Source organism: Chinchilla lanigera, unplaced genomic scaffold (assembly GCF_000276665.1).
Source record: "Chinchilla lanigera isolate Chin_1 unplaced genomic scaffold, ChiLan1.0 scaffold00018, whole genome shotgun sequence".
NCBI lineage: Eukaryota > Metazoa > Chordata > Mammalia > Rodentia > Chinchillidae > Chinchilla > Chinchilla lanigera.
Genome location: NW_004955419.1, coordinates 16,191,244 through 16,210,056, shown reverse-complemented (window position 1 = coordinate 16,210,056; position 18,813 = coordinate 16,191,244). Strand labels below are relative to the sequence as shown.

General features: G+C 39.0%; 1 protein-coding gene across 3 annotated transcripts in view; it reads right to left on the bottom strand.

The window, feature by feature from the left end:
* Positions 1 to 18,813, bottom strand: part of Lpar1 (lysophosphatidic acid receptor 1) — a 134,594-nt gene that overhangs the window by 114,646 nt on the left and 1,135 nt on the right. Inside the window, exon 1 of one of the 3 annotated variants that reach the window (XM_005382727.2) lies at positions 11,300 to 11,322. The exons of the other annotated variants lie outside the window; for them this stretch is intronic. The gene's annotated coding sequence lies outside the window, so the exon portion shown is untranslated. Of the gene's footprint in view, positions 1 to 11,299; positions 11,323 to 18,813 lie in introns of those variants that run through there. 3 annotated transcript variants of the gene reach the window in all.

The following is an 18,813-nucleotide window of genomic DNA, read 5'->3' as shown; positions in this document are numbered from 1 at the left end:
TTTAAAAATCCACTGTTATATTCATTGCAATGGTTGTTTGAAGACACTGCTCATTACTTTAAAATACACAATAATTATGTACTGCAAACATGTACTAATAAAAATTTTAAAAATTTAAAAATAAAAATTCTTTAAATACTTAGTTTTTAAAAAATTAAAGAACCATAGATAAAATCCTCTCTCCTCCCAGCACTGTGAAGAGCCATCCCCTTCTCCCTGTTCCCCAATAGGAAACAGGTGGGCTCTCTGGGTCACACAACTGGTCGTGTCCCTTCACCATGTCAGCTGCTTGAAAGGGCAGTAAAATGTGTGGCCCTTTGCTACTCCATGACCAAGACCCTGAGATGGACCCTCAGTCTCTGCTTAAACTTATATTCTCAGTTCCTCTTTCCACCTTTCCTTCCTGTGCTTAATAAATTTCTTCATACTCTGAAGAAAAGCACACATGCAACAAACTTCTAACACCATGTATACTGCACAGTATTTTCATTCATTTCTCCCTGCTACTGTTTTTGAGTTTTCTGAAGACAGGCCTCCATCTTACTCATCTTATATCTCCAGGGTCTAAAAAGCAATCATTAGTGAGATGGCAAATTATCTGTATTTTATGTGACTACTTCTAGTAATGGGTGAAATAATAAATTAACTACCTCTGAAGGAAGCTCCTTCTATTTCCCCCTAAACACTAAAGTAGCTAAGATACAATGGCAGCTGGAGAAAATAAAGTTTATAGGGATTAATGTGATGAATATAAACTACACAAGTGGAAATTGAAATACTCTTTAGTTATGATTTATCTACTGTCCCTTTTGAGGATACCTGTGTCATTTTCTGGTAATTAACCATCATTTCACAGGAGCATACTCTCCAGGAATATTCTCCCATCAGCTAATAAATGAATGCAGGCAGAAAGCAAACTTTTCTTGGTACCGTAAAGTCAGTGCAGGGCCAGGGATATAGCTCAGCAGCACAGTGCCTGCCTGGCAAGTGCAAGGTCCTGAGTTTGACTCTCAGTACAAAAAAAAAAAAAATTAAAGTCAGTGCATTCAAAGGATATAGGACCAAGGGAAGCCTAGGAGGAGATGTTCTGTCAGTGTGGTTGAGAGAATGGTATTACCACAGCAGAAATAAGGTCAACCACCTCCAATCAGGGTCATCCAGGACCAATTAATTAGTAAACCTTGCTCCAGTCATTTCTGCATTATACAAATTCACATTTCACTCATACTGATTCCTATCTTGAAATTTTTCTCAGATTCTGCTATACGAAGTGTGAAGTGGTATCACTGTTTGGGAAATAAATTTCATCAGGCCTATCACTAGCCATAAGAATTATCCCTGCAATTTGAGGTAACAAATTCTGCTACTGGGAACCCACTCTGAAGAAATCACCAGAGATGCAGAAAAGGCCATACACATGAAAGTGTTCACTACAGCTACAAAATGGAAAGGTCACTCTAGTTGTGATACACAATTAGGAGAAAGGACAAGATACTATACCTAGAGGGATTTTTAACTAGATAAATTGCACAGAGAAAATATTAAAAGAAAGCATCCAACAAACTTCATAGTGGTGATCTTTAGATGGATTATAGCTACTCTCTATGTTTTTGTTTTCTACAATAAATATGTATTATTTTTGTAATTTGAAAAGTTAAGAACCTTTTTTAAGTTTAGTTGAAAATCAAATGATTGCTGGGCATGGTGTTGTATACCTAAATCCCAGCTACCTGAGAGTCTAACGTAGGAGGAGTATAAGTTCAAAGCCAGCCTACGCAAGTCAACCAGACACTGTCTCAGAGACAGAGACAGAGACAGACAGCCATATAGAGACAGAGAGACAGACAAAGAAATAGAGAGAGACAGAGAAAAAGAGAAAGAAAAACAATCAAATGATATCACTCTCAAATTAGTGATCCCATTCGTAGATAGCCTAGAAAAATTATACAGAAAGCTATTGGTGCTATGTTTTTTAAGATAAGTTTTCTTAGTCTAATGGAATAAGAAATAAAACTCAATATCCAAAAACACAGCAACAGTTAAATGAACAGTTTAACAACTTAATGGATTATTACCAGGCTACTAAAAATATGATTCCAAATATGCTGCCATAAAAAATGATCTGCAGAAACAAAAACATACATTTGTTGCCTCTAGGAATAAGTAGGCCATAAAACAGACCATAATGGAAACAGGCCGTAAAACCAACATGATTAAATAAAAAAATTATTCATTAGGTAACTGCAAATAGGAACAGGTTTTTTTTATTTAAACACTATTATAACATGGTCTCAAAATAATTTTTAAAATATTTTTAAGAATACATTAAGCCATATTTCACATCAAAATAGTTTTAAATGAGTTAAATAGTTTTATATATTTTAAGTATGTTCAGTAAAATGTGTATGTGTGTGTGTGTGTGTGTGAGTGTATCTACCCACTGAGCTGTTCATTAAAACAGACTGAAGAAAGGAAAAGGAAGAAATAGGCAGCTAAATGATCCTGCACATTTTCTATGTGTCAAAATATGCCCAAGCAGGTCCCAAGCATCTGCCATTGATGGCTACTGGCCAGAGTTAATACTTTTCTTCCTAATCAAAATTAATGAAATATTGTATTAGTCAGCTAAAGTTACCATAACAAACTACCAGAGATGAGGCAGTTTAAACAGTAGAAACTTATTTTTTCACAATTCTAGTAGCTAGAAATCTGAGAACAGAGTGTCATTGTGGTTGGTTTCCAGCAAGGCCTCTCCCTGGCTTGCATACAGGAAGACTTTCTCACTGAGCTCTCACATAGCCTTTCCTTGCAGTATGGGTACAAGAAAAGCTCCATCTTCTAAAACTATCAGTCGTACTGAATTAGGGTCCCACTCTTACACTGTCACTTAATATGAATTATCTCCTAAAGCCCTGTCTCTAAACATAAACATATTGTAGGCTGGGGCTTCAATAGAGGGATACCAGGGAGGAGGGACAGAGTTCAATCCACAGCAAAGGTTGAATATGTTTTACAATACATTACTTGCAGGAATAGCATATTTAAACCTGGGCTGATTCTTGCTTCTAGAGAAATGGTATCCAATAAGATTCCTCACCCTAATCGATTGAGGATTTATGTTTCTCCACTCTGAGACGGCCAAATGCCTGAAGAGGAGGCAGGACTGTCGCCCAAGTTCACAGTGACAAAGCTCCAATTGAGGGTTGAAATTCCCTTGAACAAGTAGAAAAATTCAACTGATGCCTCAAACACTGAAAATAAAATTCCTTCAGGTAGCTTTAGACTTTTGTCTACCTCATTTCTCTCTTAACCCTTTCCTCAAAGTCAGAGTGCCCTGTGCTTCTTCCTGGTTCTATCTGCCTAAAACCTAATCTAACCCCACGACTCCATCCACTTCTAACCATACCTATATTTAGCACTACCCTCAAACAGCACTCATACCTATTATCTGCTGAAACCTAAACCTTGTATGATCCCAAACCCTGCCTGTGCCTGGGTGACCAGCCCCTGCCTTGTCCCAGATCAGGAGCCTGGAGTCCTGGCCAGTTTCCATGCAGTAATCAACCTAAGGAGCAGATATCCAATACCAAGTAAAGGAACGTATGTTGATGAATCAGTACTAAAGCATATCAAGTAAAATACCCACAGTCACCCAGACTTGCTGAGTAAATATTTATTATGAATGAGGAACTAGGTAAAATTTCAAACTGAAAAGGCATACATCTTATTTTCCTCTCTAATTTCTAAACAAAAATAAGTATAATCAACTATTCATTTTATAATAAGTAAACGTGAAAGACTACATATTTCAAATGACAAAAATAATGTATACATTTGTTTAAAAGCTTAAGGTTCCAAAAGAAAAAAATAAATCAATTACTTTAACACAATGGTGAGGAAAGCTAACTCCGTAGGGAAACAGGGTTATGTCTGTCGGGGTACAAACTTTCAGTTATGAAATGAATAAGTTTTGCAAATCTTACAAACAGCATGGTGACCATAGTTAATAATACTGTACTGTATGTGAGGGTTTTTACCACCAAAAAAATGGTAGTCATGCAGGGTGATAGATGTGTTAACTGGCTTGCTGGTTGTAACAATCATCCCATAATATATATGTGCATCAAATTATCATGTAAATTTTTTAAAACTACAATTATACTTCAACACAACTGTCAATTATGACTCAATGGGTTAGAGAAAAAGAAAAGCTGATTTATTCTATTCTACATAAAGCCTATTTTTTTAATAAAACATTAAACTTGGACTAGCTATTAAAACTGAATTTGTCCTCTGTATGATTCCTTAGCTCTTTAAATCTCTTTGAAGTTATATCACCCACTGTTCAGTGAGGTTTTATAAATATGGATTATACGTAACTCAGATACCTCACATTTTTTTTTTCAAAACAAGCATCCAGCAGATCAATCTCATATAATGATTTTTTTTCCATCTTCACTGAACCTGGATATTTTTTAAAAATTTAAAGTCAAATACAGCCAAGCTACAAACTGTGATTTAAGGTCTTAAAATTGGCTCAAGCAATTCTAATCTTCATCCTTTCTTTCATGCTTTGAGTACAGCCCAATGGAAAGGTGTTAATGCCTTTTCAGAAGGAAGAACACAGAAAGATGCAAACACCTGGAGTTCTCCCAACATTAGTTTGAGCTTCTTGGATGAGATTAGCTAATGGACTCAAATCCTTAATACTAAACAGCCAGAGCAAAGTTGAATATCAAAAGTATACAGCCACTAAACAATAAAACTGGGGAAGGATTTGGGCAAACTGATTGCAAATCCTCTATTTTTAAGACAAGAATCCCAAGATCTAGAAAGGTTTGGTATTCTCAAAGGCTCCATGGGCAGAAGCAGGAAAACCCACATTGATTCACAGTTTCCTGTCTCATTTCATCTTAAACTTACTTTATGAATTTCCAACTTAAAAAAGTTTAGAACCCTTTACACAGCTTTTTAAAATTGGGGGAAATGAACCCTAAAGTTAGATTGTAGTAAAAATATAAATTAAAGAGTAAAAATATTAGCACAGCCATAATTCTTAGCATTACTAAAAATCACCCACAAACTATGAAATAATCATTTGGGCCTCACTTATCAAAAGCTTCACTTCAGTGTTCCAATCTCTTATCAGTTATACCCAGTCAAATAAATTGGTAACTATAATGGTTTTTTTAACCCAATGAAATCTACCTGTCCTAGGTAACTAGACACAGTTTTATACAGAAGCTAATACAGAACAAGCTTTCAATAAATGCTAGTAATTATCAGTAATGTACTAACTGGCTATCATACAAGCTGTTCCAACAAATGCCTTCACTCATCTCCCCCTAAAATCCTTTCTTGTTTGACTTTGACCAAGTGAAGAGGGGGGAAAAAAAAAACACCACAAACAGGAAGCTCCACAGTATAAACCCCCCAAAATGCCAACTCACCAAACAAGAAAGATGACCTTCTACTAGTCATTCACTTCCAGGGCTGATTTCTTTCCCTCGCTCACTTCTTCCATGACTGTAAAATCCCACGCCCACACCCCTATGCACCCCTTCAGAGCATCATCTCATCTCTGCAGACCTAGCCAAATGTCACTTCCCCAAGGAAAACCTAAATCACTCCAAGTCAGATGAGGTTCCACACTGCGTTTTTCCCCTTAGAGCATTTAAGATCATCAAAGCAAGAAGCCCAAAAGGCCTCAAGTGCTAATGAGAATCAACACAAGTTATCGTAACAAGGGGCTGGGGATTTAGCTCAGCGGCAAAAGCGCCTGCCTGGCAAGCGCAAGGTCGTGAGTTCGGTTCCCTGTACCGGAGAAAAAAACAAAAAAACAAAAAACAAACAAACAAACAAAAATTATAGTAACATGCAAAGCACTAAGGCAGAGTTTATTACAAAATAGAATACAAAGGTCTACACTTTCATATAATGGAAATCGAGAAGGAACAAAAGCAAAGGTATACTCAATTCCTTGATGTACACAGGAATGGGATTCAAAGTTCTGATTGAGTCTTAGCTTTGGAAATCAAAGAAACATAGCTTTATGAACATATTTGGAAAATATAAGCAATCACCAATAAAACTAACAACTAAATTTGGACATTTTACAAGATACATGAAACCAAAAAATAAGCAAATAAATAAGAAAAAGTCCAAAAAGTGTCATATTAGATGGAACCACATGAAACTGCCATTTTTATATGTTAACAGCAGTCAGATACCAGGAATTTTACATGACTTAAACTATTAATAATTATAATAATAATAATGGCAGGTAATAAGGCCAGGGATATAACTCAGTGGCATGGTACCTGCCTCGTAAGTGCAAGGTCCTGAGTTCAATTCCCGGTTCAAAAAAAAAAAAAAAGTAATAATGGAAGATAATACATTCAGTGTACCAGGCATCTGAAAAGTATTAATTAAAAGTGCATGTGTGTGTGTTGCTTCTGCACAAATAAAGGCCTAGAGACATTGTATACTTTACAGCCATGCAGCTAAGTATTAGTGGAAGAGGCCTTAAAATATGGTGCTGTTTCAAAGCCAGTCTTCTTTATAGAAGCTGTAGTACCTTTGGCATCAAAAAGAAAATTTAAGAGTAAGAATTAATATCATATGTATCACTCATAACAATAAATCTAAAAGCAATGTTCCCCTATTGAAAGGTATGTCAAAACAAAATCTAATTAGATGTTGCTTACCAGCAGACATATGAAATAACATGTTACCAAAAGCTTAAAATCAGATACACCAATGAAGTCATTTCAGACAATATAAAAAAGAAGAAACAAAAGAGAATTGGCAACATTGATATCAGCCAAAAACAACGCAGTTCCAAATGCACAGAGGGTTCTTTTATATTAATAAAACATAACAAAAGCCTAATTGGAACCCTTATGTATTTCATATTATGTTATTTAACACATAGAAATTGTTATAAATAAATTGACAGAAGCCCATTTGTAGAGACGTACCAAAGGACTATTATTGGCCTATAACAGCTTAAGTAGAAAACAGGACAAAGATTATGTGAATAGTAATATTGTAATGGCTAAACTAATGAACATACATTGTACTTTTTTCACTTATAGAAAACCAGGCCTTTTTGAAGCATATAGGGAACAGAAACCCTGAATCCACAAGAAGTAGGTTTCTGGTTCCTGAATGCTTGGAAAGAGCATAGTTTTCAACAGGTGACAAGTACAATAGTGCATGTTCACTTACCAGAATAAGCAAAACCAATAATTAATGCAAAAGTTTACATGTATAAAGCAGTCTCAGGCAACTCAAACTGAACCGCTAGCAGCATTCCCAACGAAGTTAGGCATTAAAAGCTCCTACTTTCCCTGTACTCTTTTAAAATCTACAGTGATTAGTATTAGCATAAAAAAGAATTAAAAACTAGTTCCATTTTTAGAAAGTAAAATTCCTCCCTCCTCACTGACTGACTCAAAATTAAAACCAAAAACTATTTCAAAATGTATTGAAAATGAAACAATGACCATCAAAAGTGCCCACAACGTTGATACATTTCTATCCTTACATAATTTGATTCAAACAAATGACCTAAGTTCAGTTCAAGAGATGAGAACCAAAGCTGTGTCTATTTCCTTGATTTTCAATCTGTCATAAAGCAGTCTCCCTCCTCTTCCATCCCCACCTCCCATTTTTGTTGAACTAATTGGACTCACCCTTCTAGTGTCAGAAACGCTTTCCTCACTCTCCTACACAAGGTCAGCCGCTGACCTTGGACTCTTCTGGGCCATTCTGCTCTTCTTCCTAATTCCAATCACATGGGGGCAGCTGCTCCACAGGTGTCTCCTTCACTGGATCACAAGTCTCATGAAGTCAAGACTTTATCTGATTCATTACAATATGCTTAGCAGATGGTAAACTTTCATTTCACTCATTCAAATATTTATCAGGAATAAGTTCGTTCAGGCTTTTTACTTAAAACTGGGTTTTTACCATGTACAAGTTGCTGTACTAAGCAATGGGAAAACAGCAGAACACGGAACAGAAATTTAAAAAGAAATCTTTGCCCTCATCTAAGAAGTGAGAAGATAAGTACAATGACAAAGGCAGTATGGATAAAGCTGGATAAAAGCTGGATGAACTGGAAAGATCATGCAGTTTTAAATATAGGAGTCAGAAGGCCTCACCAAGAAGGTGGAATCCTTTAAGATATAAAAATGATAGTGGATACCTCAGAAAACAGCACTAGACAGGGCAGACCGTTGATGGCGAGAGACCACACAGTCACTTGCAGATAAGCTCACACGTGAAGACTGTAAGACTAGAACTCTGAGAACGCCAGCACCTAAAGATGGGCAGAAAGGCAAAGCCCTCAAAAAGAGACAGACAAGAAGCAGGGAGAGATAGGGAGTGAGCCATTCAATACGATACATGGTATGTGTTGTGAGAATTACGCGATTATTAGAAACTCAAAATGAAAGATTTTAAAGGTGTGTGTACAAAGCGAAATGCTATCAAATATCGAGAAAAAAACATTTTTTAAATGAAAGAAATTATACAGAATGCAGAAGTTATTACTGAGTGAACTACAGAACTACAGATGGTCTCCTATACACTCCAAAAGTTCCAAATGAGCGCGTATCTACTGTCTTTGCTACTAAATGGAAATCAGCATGATCTTGAATTATAAAGGTTTGAAGGAAAGAATAAATTTACTGTGCTGTCTCACTTGCAAGAATCCATGCCAATACTGTTATCTAAAATGAAATTAATTCTTAACTAGAAGCAGGGGAATAACGAAGTTGTACTGTATCCTACTTTTTACCTTAACTGGGCAATTAAAGCTTAAAATGACTTACTAAACTTTTAAAACCTCCATTCTGGGTTTTTTTGTTTTTTGTTTTGGTACTGGGAATTGAATTTAAGACCTTGCACTTGCCAGGCAGGCGCTTATGCCACTGAGCTATATCCCCGGCCCAAAATGGTCTTTAGGCTGTTGGAATTTCCAAAGCTTTCCTAAAAAGTCTATTTGTCTTACAGTAATGACAGCAATATGACACTCACTGCTCTCAGTCCTACAGTAAGTTAAAACTCTATTTGCAATTCTCTTTAGCCCCCAAATCACTGCCAACCTCCCAAAGACTTTAAGGATATTATTCAGATAAGAGCAGCTGCAGTGGATTGTCCCGGGGATTTTTGTTCACCCCAAAGGAACGTTATGGTGAAATCCATACCAATTCCTTTATATCACCCCAGAACCAGCTCAGCAAGAGAAGCCACAGTAGATGCTCACTGAATGCTTGATAATCCACAAAATATTTTAACCGTCAGCTGAAGAAAAATAACGTGAAGAACTGAACCCAGTCATTCCCTTGTTAAAATACTGAATATGTCATTTTTCTCACTCTAAGCATTCTCTCCAGCAAATCACATAAATTCCACTGACATTTACATGTAAAAACTGTTCAATGTATAATTATTACTGAATACTGGAAAATGTCATTTCTAAGCTCAACTTCAGCCTCGAATTTCTAGATACCAGCTGAACATCCCTGCCTGTAGGGTTTTAGACATGTGTAAAAGTAACCTCCCTGCAATAGTCTTCATACTGTCATGTCCAGCACCTTCTACAACCTTGAAGACTATCTCCACGTGCACCACAACTCTCTGCCAGGAAATACAGACTCCAGGCCCCCTGTGCAAGCCAGTCACTCCTTTGTGCACCCTGGGTCTTCCTTATTACTCCTCTAAACAGAATGAGCTTCTGCACAGATCTGAAGCCAGCATCCCACCGCAATGTGCATCATTCTCTACTACAAGGCTGACTTACCCTCTCCATCCAGCCTCATCTACATGCAGACAGCTTTGTTTAAAACTTGACTTACAGTATTTACCACTGTGTGCCTCATCTTAGTCATTTGTATCCATGTCTCTTGGTGTTTATAAGCTGCTCAAGAGCAGAAACCATGCTTCTTTGGCTGTTGGTTTCTGCTTTTTTTGTTTTGTTTTGTTTTGTTTTGTTTTGGTCCTTTTAGTGTTCTCAGCCAAGCATGTATGCCAAGATATCAGTTGCATGAAACTGAACTGACAGCGTCTCATAAATGACCAAAGAACCAATCCTACTGAATTTAGAAAAATCAGTCATCTTGCCCTGGTCTTTAAGCCTTTCCATCTCTGTGTCTTCTCAGAAAGCAATGCAAGCAGTTCTCTGTGGAGCTACAATAAATAGTGGGGACACAATGAATGCCTCATTTTCTTGACATGACAATAATCCTTCTCCCAACAAATCACAGTCCATGAAGGCAAAGCAGCCCCTTAACAAAAGGCAATTCTGTTTCAGCTGTGTTATTCCCTCAGTAAGAATGCGTCATCCTTATCATCTTCTGATTACAGACCTCTGGGGGAGGGGGAACCTTCCCTTAATGCTCCCACAATGAAACCTGCCTAGAATGACTGACTCCGCCTATCTGCTCTGCAAGTGGTGGATAGACCTTCTACTCACGCCTTGTTTTCTACTTAACAAAAGGCTCACAGATGCTGAGCCGTGTTTCAAAACTCCCATCCTCCCCTTGCCCGAGACCCACATGCAGCAGTCCCTGTGGAAATCACAGTCTGTGCAAAGATATTTGTCATCTTGATTGTCACGCAGCTGGAAATAGTTTTCTTATTTCCTGTTCATAACAACCAGACTTTCGTATCACTCTGACAAGAAGTCTTAATTGAGCGATATCATGCTGCACCAATTCAAGAAGAGCCCGTACCAGCCTTTCTGGCCTCAAACTTCCCACCCTCGATGATAGCGTCAGGTTCAGCCTCTCTAAAACAAGGTAGAAAGAGCCAAATGCAGACACACACCCTCAAACGTATATACGAGTTTATGAAAACATAAACACATACAGTTTTCTAGGTTTGCATAAGCAAAGGGCAAGAATGGAAGTCTACACAACAAACTGATGACAAAGGGGTCACGTTAGATGAGTAAGAAGATTATTCATCTACTTTAGACACACCTGTGCCTATAGTGTTTGACCCATTACAGAAACTTCAAACTTTTACCAAAGAATATAGCTACCTTCTTCTGGCTGGAATGCTGCCCACTGTGTCCATATTTTTCAGTGACAAGAACATAAGTAAAATGCATGAACAAAAGCACAGCATAGCCATAGCATGACCTCAAAATAAATCTGACTTCCCATAAACACCAGATTAGGATTTTTTTTTCCCCTAGGAAGTAGGCCATAAACTGAAGATAGACACTGAAATGCACAGAGTCAAAAGCAGGAATAGCCCAAGTGAGATGGAAGTCAGCCAAACTTACAGATAAAACACAGCTGTGTTGGTCTCTGGATTCTTACAGCGAACAGGTAAACCCTGGCAAAAGAGCACAAGTTTGTAAAATAAAACTGAGAATACCAGGTTCTCTCTCCTAAAGGGAAAAAGCTGTGTGACCTGAAAACACTGAGACTACTTTAAAGAAAAAGTCCTTCAAGTTGAAGATTAACTCGAGAAACACACCGCCATCAGAAACACTAAATCTATTGGAAGAGAAAGTAGGTAAAAACCTTGAAGACATAGGGGTAGGCAGAGAGTTCATGAACAAAAACCAAACTGCATGGAAATACTTCAAAGAATCAACAACTGGGATCTCATCCTACTGAAAAGTTTCTGCACATCTAAAGAAATCACCAGCAGAGTAAAAATTGGGAAAAATTTTAGCTGACTGTCCCTCCAACAAAGGGCTTGTATCTACAACATACAAAGAATTAAAAAATATCAGCCCCCCCCCCAAATTCAAAGACCCAATCCAAAAATGGGCAGCTAAGATGAATACACACTTCTCAGATAAGGAGATACAAATGACAAATAAATACATGAGAAAATGTTCAACATCATTAATCATTCGAGAAATGCAAATTAAAACACTGAGATTCCACCTTACCCCAGTAAGAATGGCTAGCATTAAGAAATCAACCAATAACAAATGCTGGCGAGGCTGTGGAGAAATAGGAACCCTTCTCCCCTGCTGGTGGGAATGCAGACTGGTGAAACCACTGTGGAAATCAGTTTGGAGATTCCTCAGAAAACTAGGTCTAGAGGTCCCATTCAACCCAGCTATCCCCCTGCTGGGTATTTTCCCAGATCTAAAAATATCATATCACAGTGATATATGTGCACCTATGTTCATAGCAGCACCATTTGTAATTGCTAAATTGTGGAAGCAACCCAGATGTCCATCCCCCAAGGACTGGATAAGAAAATTGTGGTAGTTTTATATAATGGAATATTATACAGCTATAAAGAAAGATAAACTTGAGGCTTTTATAGGTAAATGGTCACAACTACAGACCATACTCATAAATGAAATAAATCAGACATACACGTGCAAGCACCACATTGTTTCATTAGTGTAAAACCTGAAAGAGTTAATTTAAACTAGGAGATATGATAGACATTGTGAAATGATAGGAAAACACTCAAGGGTAAAGGGCAATTAGGATGTGGGAAAAGAGACTGCAAAGAAGGAGAAATTTTGTATGTATGTATATGCAGGATAGTTAACATGGCTGTTCTACTGTCTTCTATTTCTTTGCTGAACGAAACTGTCAGTGAGTCCTTGATTGATCAATATTGCATGTCTCTATCTGTTTTCATGAGAAATCACTTTGAGATATCAATATGTAATACAAGAAGCATTGTTAATTTCCTACCACTTTGTTTATAACTCTGTATTGTCTGTACTGTTCTTTTGCTATTTTGTAAAAGGTTGTCTGTCTGTCAATGTTTTCCTCCTTTTATTTAAAAAAAAAAAAAAACAGACACACTGCCATGTTGGAAAGCCTTTCAAGAGAGCTTCAGTTGTTAACATAATAGGATAGGGTGCAAGCTCCATGACAGAAGAGGCCTTACATGTCTCACTTTCCACTCCTCTCCCATACATGGTGGGTGCTCAGTGAACACCTACTGAACGTGGATTGAAGAAATGAAGGAATAATATAAAAAATTCAAGAACATGTAAATGAAAACCAGTATTGGCAAACAGATTGCATCCGTCCTTATTCCTGTTTTGGAGATGCAGAAAGAAAGGTGCTTTGAGTGATTTTGCCATAGCAAAACTGGAACCAGAAAACTTCCTGAGCATCTCTATTTACAGTTCCTTTTTTCTCTTCTGGGCTGCATTTGTCTCCTAGGGTCCTTCCAGGTCCTCACGGTCTAGTTCTCTCCCTGACCTCCAGGGTCAGGCGTTCTGCCTACCCGACCCATGCTCCCATAGTGCCAGGAGTTTACCTCTTTCATAATCTTGTTGCACTGAGTTGTGATTGTCTGTTAATAAGTCTGCGGGCCCTTCCTGGAGGGTAGGAACCCTGCCTTCTCTGTCCCAGTACCTAGCACAATGCCTGTAGGTAGCAGGCAGTTCATTTAAGTACTCTCAACAGAACATGTTTCCTCTGCCTCTAATTCAGTTCTCCCACCAAAGAGCCTGGAATATCCTTCTCTGAGGGCAGGATTTCGGAACGTGTGCGGTTAGCGATTGGTCAAGGAGAACCACTTGGACAGAGGGAAAGAAAACTGAGAGTAGCAGATGCCCTCAAAGCCTAATCTAGTGCACGGTTTCAACATTTAAGATGCAACCACTGCGGCCTTGGAAATCCACCCTAAACAAGGACACACGGCCAGGTATTATTAGCCAAACTTTCTGTTTTTCATTTAGAGAAGGAGGTTGACTTTGAAATCATTTTTCATTATTTCCACAATACAACAAGCGCCTCATTCAGATTTATACATGTTTGTTTTAGCTCTGAGCTAAAGAGTCTGCCCTGTCATTAGATTACTTTTTTAAAACGGTACCACAAAAAGAAAATAAATTATAAAATCAGTGGATGTGGTAAAATAATCTCCTTTCATTTCTGGGGGAAAAATTGAATTTTGTGTGAACTTCAGGATTAAAGTTTCTATAGCACTGATCAGATGACAGAGGCTAACATCCAAGTATTACTACAATTTCCTTTGGCTTCTCCTAGCAAGTCAATAATACATGAAATCATACTAACTTGCTAAGGAATTTAAATACAATCCCTATCTACAACCACCCATCCCCCACACACATATACCCCTTGCTAAACTGTATCCTCCTAAGAAACAAAGCATACAGTATTAACATTGGAGTCCTTCATCTAACTAATTTAATTTTAAAGATGCCAAACCTGAGTTCTTTTCCAGAAGGATAAAAAAAAAAAAAAAACTGCTGAGGGAATCACTCATTCAAATTATATCCAGAAGAAAGTAAAAAGAAGTTAATATAATCTTTTTAAATTACCTGCCTCCTTAATATCTTAGCATCTTCAGAGTCAAGGCCTTCACCTAAGTCAGCCCCACCTTTGCATGGCGCTGAAAACCTACTCATTCCCACCTACAACACTGTCTTTGGGGTTGCAGATGGAACCTAAAGAGCTTCCCAAATGGATCCCATAGAGCAATGATGGCGAACCTTTAAGAGACAAGTGCCCAAACTGCAACCCAAAACCCACTTATTTATCACAAAGTGCCAATGCTGCAGTTAAACCTGAATACTGAGATTTTTAGTTTAGAGAAAATAACTCACACATTAACATCTTTTGTCTTAAAAGAAAAACTTATGAGTGCCATAGGTTCACCAGCCCTTGCCACAGAGATTCTTCTTGAACATAATGAGCAAAATACTTCAGCTCCAGGATTTTTAAAAAGAAGGGAGAAACTCTTGCAAAACTATTATTCGACAGGATTAAGTAAGCTACTTTTATTGGAGGCTAAACCTCATACAAGATTCTCAGGATTCTGCCTGCCTCATCCTTTAGAAGGGCATTAACCTTATTTTCAAGTTAATAGTACTATAATTCTTTCTCTGTTCACTGCTGCAAATATTCAACCACTGTGGTTAAATACTGTGTATAACATAAACAAGGTCAAGATTGCCAGTTGCCAGAAGAATCATGTTTAAATTAGCATTAACCGATAAGCTCTTCCCTAAACAAAAACAAAAAAAAGAAAGAAAAAAATTTTGCATGGTCAGCCCCGTGGCCGCAGAATGAGTTCAACACACGTGCTCAAAAGGCCCCAGAAAGCCCAGCTATGACACAGTAGCATCAACAATTGTTCCACTAAATTAAATTTCTTGAAAGTTCAAGGAGAACAACCAATTTGGAGGGAGTAAGAGGGGGAAAAAATCATATACTAGTTCATTCTAAAATCTTTATATAATAAAACTGAACAAATAGGCAACCAAGTCCAAAAGTCCATTCATCTCTCAATCATTTTTCCCCTCACCTGACCCAAAATGTGTTACCCAGTTTTCTCTTGTATCTTGGGGTCAGATAATGCTTCCCCATCCCCATGTAGCACACCTCCTTGAAAGAGCATCCAGCTGTCCCGATAAGTGACTGCTTTACAACTTTCAACGTTCATCACTGGGGCTTCTGACTACCTCCATCTCCGGAGAACAGGTCTCCACTCTCCCACCGTTCCTCTCTTAAAAGATGCACCATCCTTCAAGCTGTTTGCGAAGTCTTTGCCAAAGTCAGAAATTGATTTTCCATTCCTTGGCACGCCAGGGTTCTGGCACCTCACACTGCCACACCATTATGATACATGACACATATATATGCTTATTCCGGATACAAGGTATGAGTGAAACATAAAATGAGCACTTGAATTGCTTTTTAAATTTATTACGGTAAGACATACTGCCATTAATCTCCCTGAAAACACTTCCTCTCAATTCCAAGACACTGTTTCCTTTATTCTTGCACTTTTGAAAACAGTACTAGAAGTCCTCTTTTGGGAATGTCTTCAGTTGTACTGTCATGGGTACCTAGATGTCCTGAATCAATTAAAAACGTTTACCTTTCATGGTTATTTTGACCTTAAGGAAAATACTGAAGTCTCATGGGGCCAGAGACAATGAATAAGGTGGGTGAGGACACATCGCAATGTTTTTAGAAGCCGGCCTTTCCACTGTATGGCAATCAGCAGCAGCATTCACATTTTTTGTCACATCTCCTGAAGACACAAAAGATGACTTTCAGAACTGCTTCAGAAAGTGGCAAAAATGAAGGGCTAATATGTATGACGCAATAGGAGGAATTGGGGAGGAAGGGTAATGCAACGTCTTTACAGTAATAAATTCTATAAATGTAAATAGTGACTATATATTTCAATCATCCCTTGCATACGGCACTTAGCTACACCTTTCCCCCTGTACTGCAGCCCTTTCCAATCATCCTTGTATCTGTTACAATAGATAGAACTCAGTGCTTACTTATCAAATTAAAATTTCCTCTTCTCCCAACTTTCTAAGATATTTTTAATAGTTCTCCATGAGATATTTAAATAACAACACAATAGGGACTCTGGGGGTAACATGATATGTAAAAAAATAAGAAACCGAAGAGTAGTAAAATGCTGACTTAACAAGGCCAGAGCAGACTTTGGGACTTTAAACCAAGAGTTTATGCTTGCGCTGTTATTACATCACACTCCATTTCTAAAATAAACCATGTTCCTCAAGTGTGAGGGCATATTGATACCAAGAAGAAAGAAGGATGGATGGATGGATGGATAGAGGGATGGATGGAGGGATGGATGGAGGAATGGATGACACATCAAGCATACACATTAAAAACAAACTCAAATTAAATTTCAAAAGTGCTGTGATTTGTTGAATACTCAGAGCTTCCCAGAGAAAATGATACGATGTATTCTGCCCAGATTGCAACTCTCTTTACTACGCATTTTAAATGATCTTGTCCTCCCCAAATCACTAACTTCAAACAGAATGTCACTGCATTATCAAAAAGACTCAGCAACGGAGATTACTTTCAAATGTTCTAAGAGGTGGGGTAGAACAGATTTGATAAAAGTTTTAAAAGTCAATGGTATAATTTGCAGGAAAATCAGTTTCCATTTTGGAAAATATTAGCTTTGAATGGAAACAAGTTTCAAAAGGGCTGCCACTTACATGCCCACTTCTGTAGTTTTCTCTTTTCCTCATTTCTCAAAAGGATACTGGTACACAGGACGCTCACATCTCAGGGCAGCAGCTGCTCCCTGGAGAAGAGGTAAATCTCAACTTGGTCCGGGATACCTAGCAGAGGTCAGACTACATGGATCATCTCTACCTCACCTCAATTTTAAGGCTAAACAGGCGCACTTTTTAATGAGGGTAACAGGAGATTAATCGGAGGAGGGGAAAGTATTACTGATTCCTTTGTGCTGAAGGAAAGGTAAAAAAGAAAAGAAAAGAAAAGAAAAGAAAAGAAAAGAAAAGAAAAGAAAAGAAAAGAAAAGAAAAAAAAAGAAAGAAGTCAACTCCCTCCTGGCTTGTTCTTTCTCGTCCAGACATCCTGTACTGTTGGAATTTTTCCGTCTTTTTTTGGCTCTGTTGTCCTCCTATTTCTCTCTCCCACTAATCCTTTCCTACTCCTCTTTCTTCCTTTCTATTGTTCTATCACAGCACAACAACCCACCAGCTTCTAGTAATTGAGGAACTGGAAAGAAGGAACAGCAAAAATCATCAAGCCTCTCCATTTTCCAGATGAGGACACCGCGACCAGCAACTGACCCGAAGGGTTAAGGTTGCGCCGCTAGGGGACGCCGTGCGCAAGCGGGGCCCGGTTCCTGACAGCGCACTCCGCCAGCCTAGCTCCGGGATGTCACACTACCGGTCTCTACTTAGCCTCAAAGTACATGGAATCAAGAAAAAAAATCCTTATTCACAACGTTGCGTTTGAAAACTCAAGGGCAGAAACAAGTAGGGGACATACGTGTGTGTATGTGTGTGTATGTGTGTGTGTATATGTGTGTGTATGTGCGTGTGTGTGTGTTCGAATACGGTTTTAGTTTGGCGCGCACAACTACAAATCTAACACATACGCTTTTTCCTCGGTGTTCATCTTATCTGACAAGAGCGTAATTTCTTAGAAGTTAGCCGTTTTCCAAGGGCAGAGTCTCCCTTTAACCAGAACTGCAAACTTTGAATCCTAGGCTCTGACTTCACGGTTAGATCGGCTGAGCAAACGATGGCTATGCAGATGCGTGAAAAAAAGACTGTTAGAGCCAGAAAAATAGAGGATTTTGCTTTAATAATTAGTTACGTTTTGAACATGCACGTCTACCAATGTGTCTATTGCGGTGGGAAACAAGCCATTCATATTGAAACTTCCACAAGTGAGCACGCAATGGAAATCCACATTCACGAAGAAAGCCATAGATTTCACCAAAAAGAAAAAGCAGCAGCAAAGAGCGACAACCTCAAGCGCCAGACTTTGAGGCAGCAACAAGTCCTTGGTGCCACTGCTCTTAAACATCAGAGGCCAAAGGACGGCAAAGAGAAAAAAACGAGAATAAAGTTTAAATTATTCGCAACAAATTAGTCCCGCACGAGCTGAAGGAGCCCTTGGATTTCAAAGCCATCAACGCCAAGCCAGGTCCTCCCTGGGCTTGCACGCCTGGTTACGTGCTCAGCAGCTCGGCAGCTGCATAGAGACTCACAGTCACCCGCGAGGAGCCAGCCGCGCCGGAGCTCTGCGCCGCCGGGACGTCCCGGCCGGTCTCGCCCCCGGGGACGCGGCACCGGGGACCTCGAGCGCCCTCGCTTGCCCTCCCGCTCCCCACCCGACCCAGGTACTCAGAAGCCACCGACGTGTCACTTGGGCGGGTCCGGGGCTCACTGACCTGTCCAGGGGACAGCAGGGCCGATGGCCCCGGCGGCGGCGGCAACTTCCCTGCAGGGCTCGGTCTACCGGTTGGCGAGGAAGGCGCGGAGAGCCTCGCCTCCCGCCGGCCGCCTCGCACGCGCGC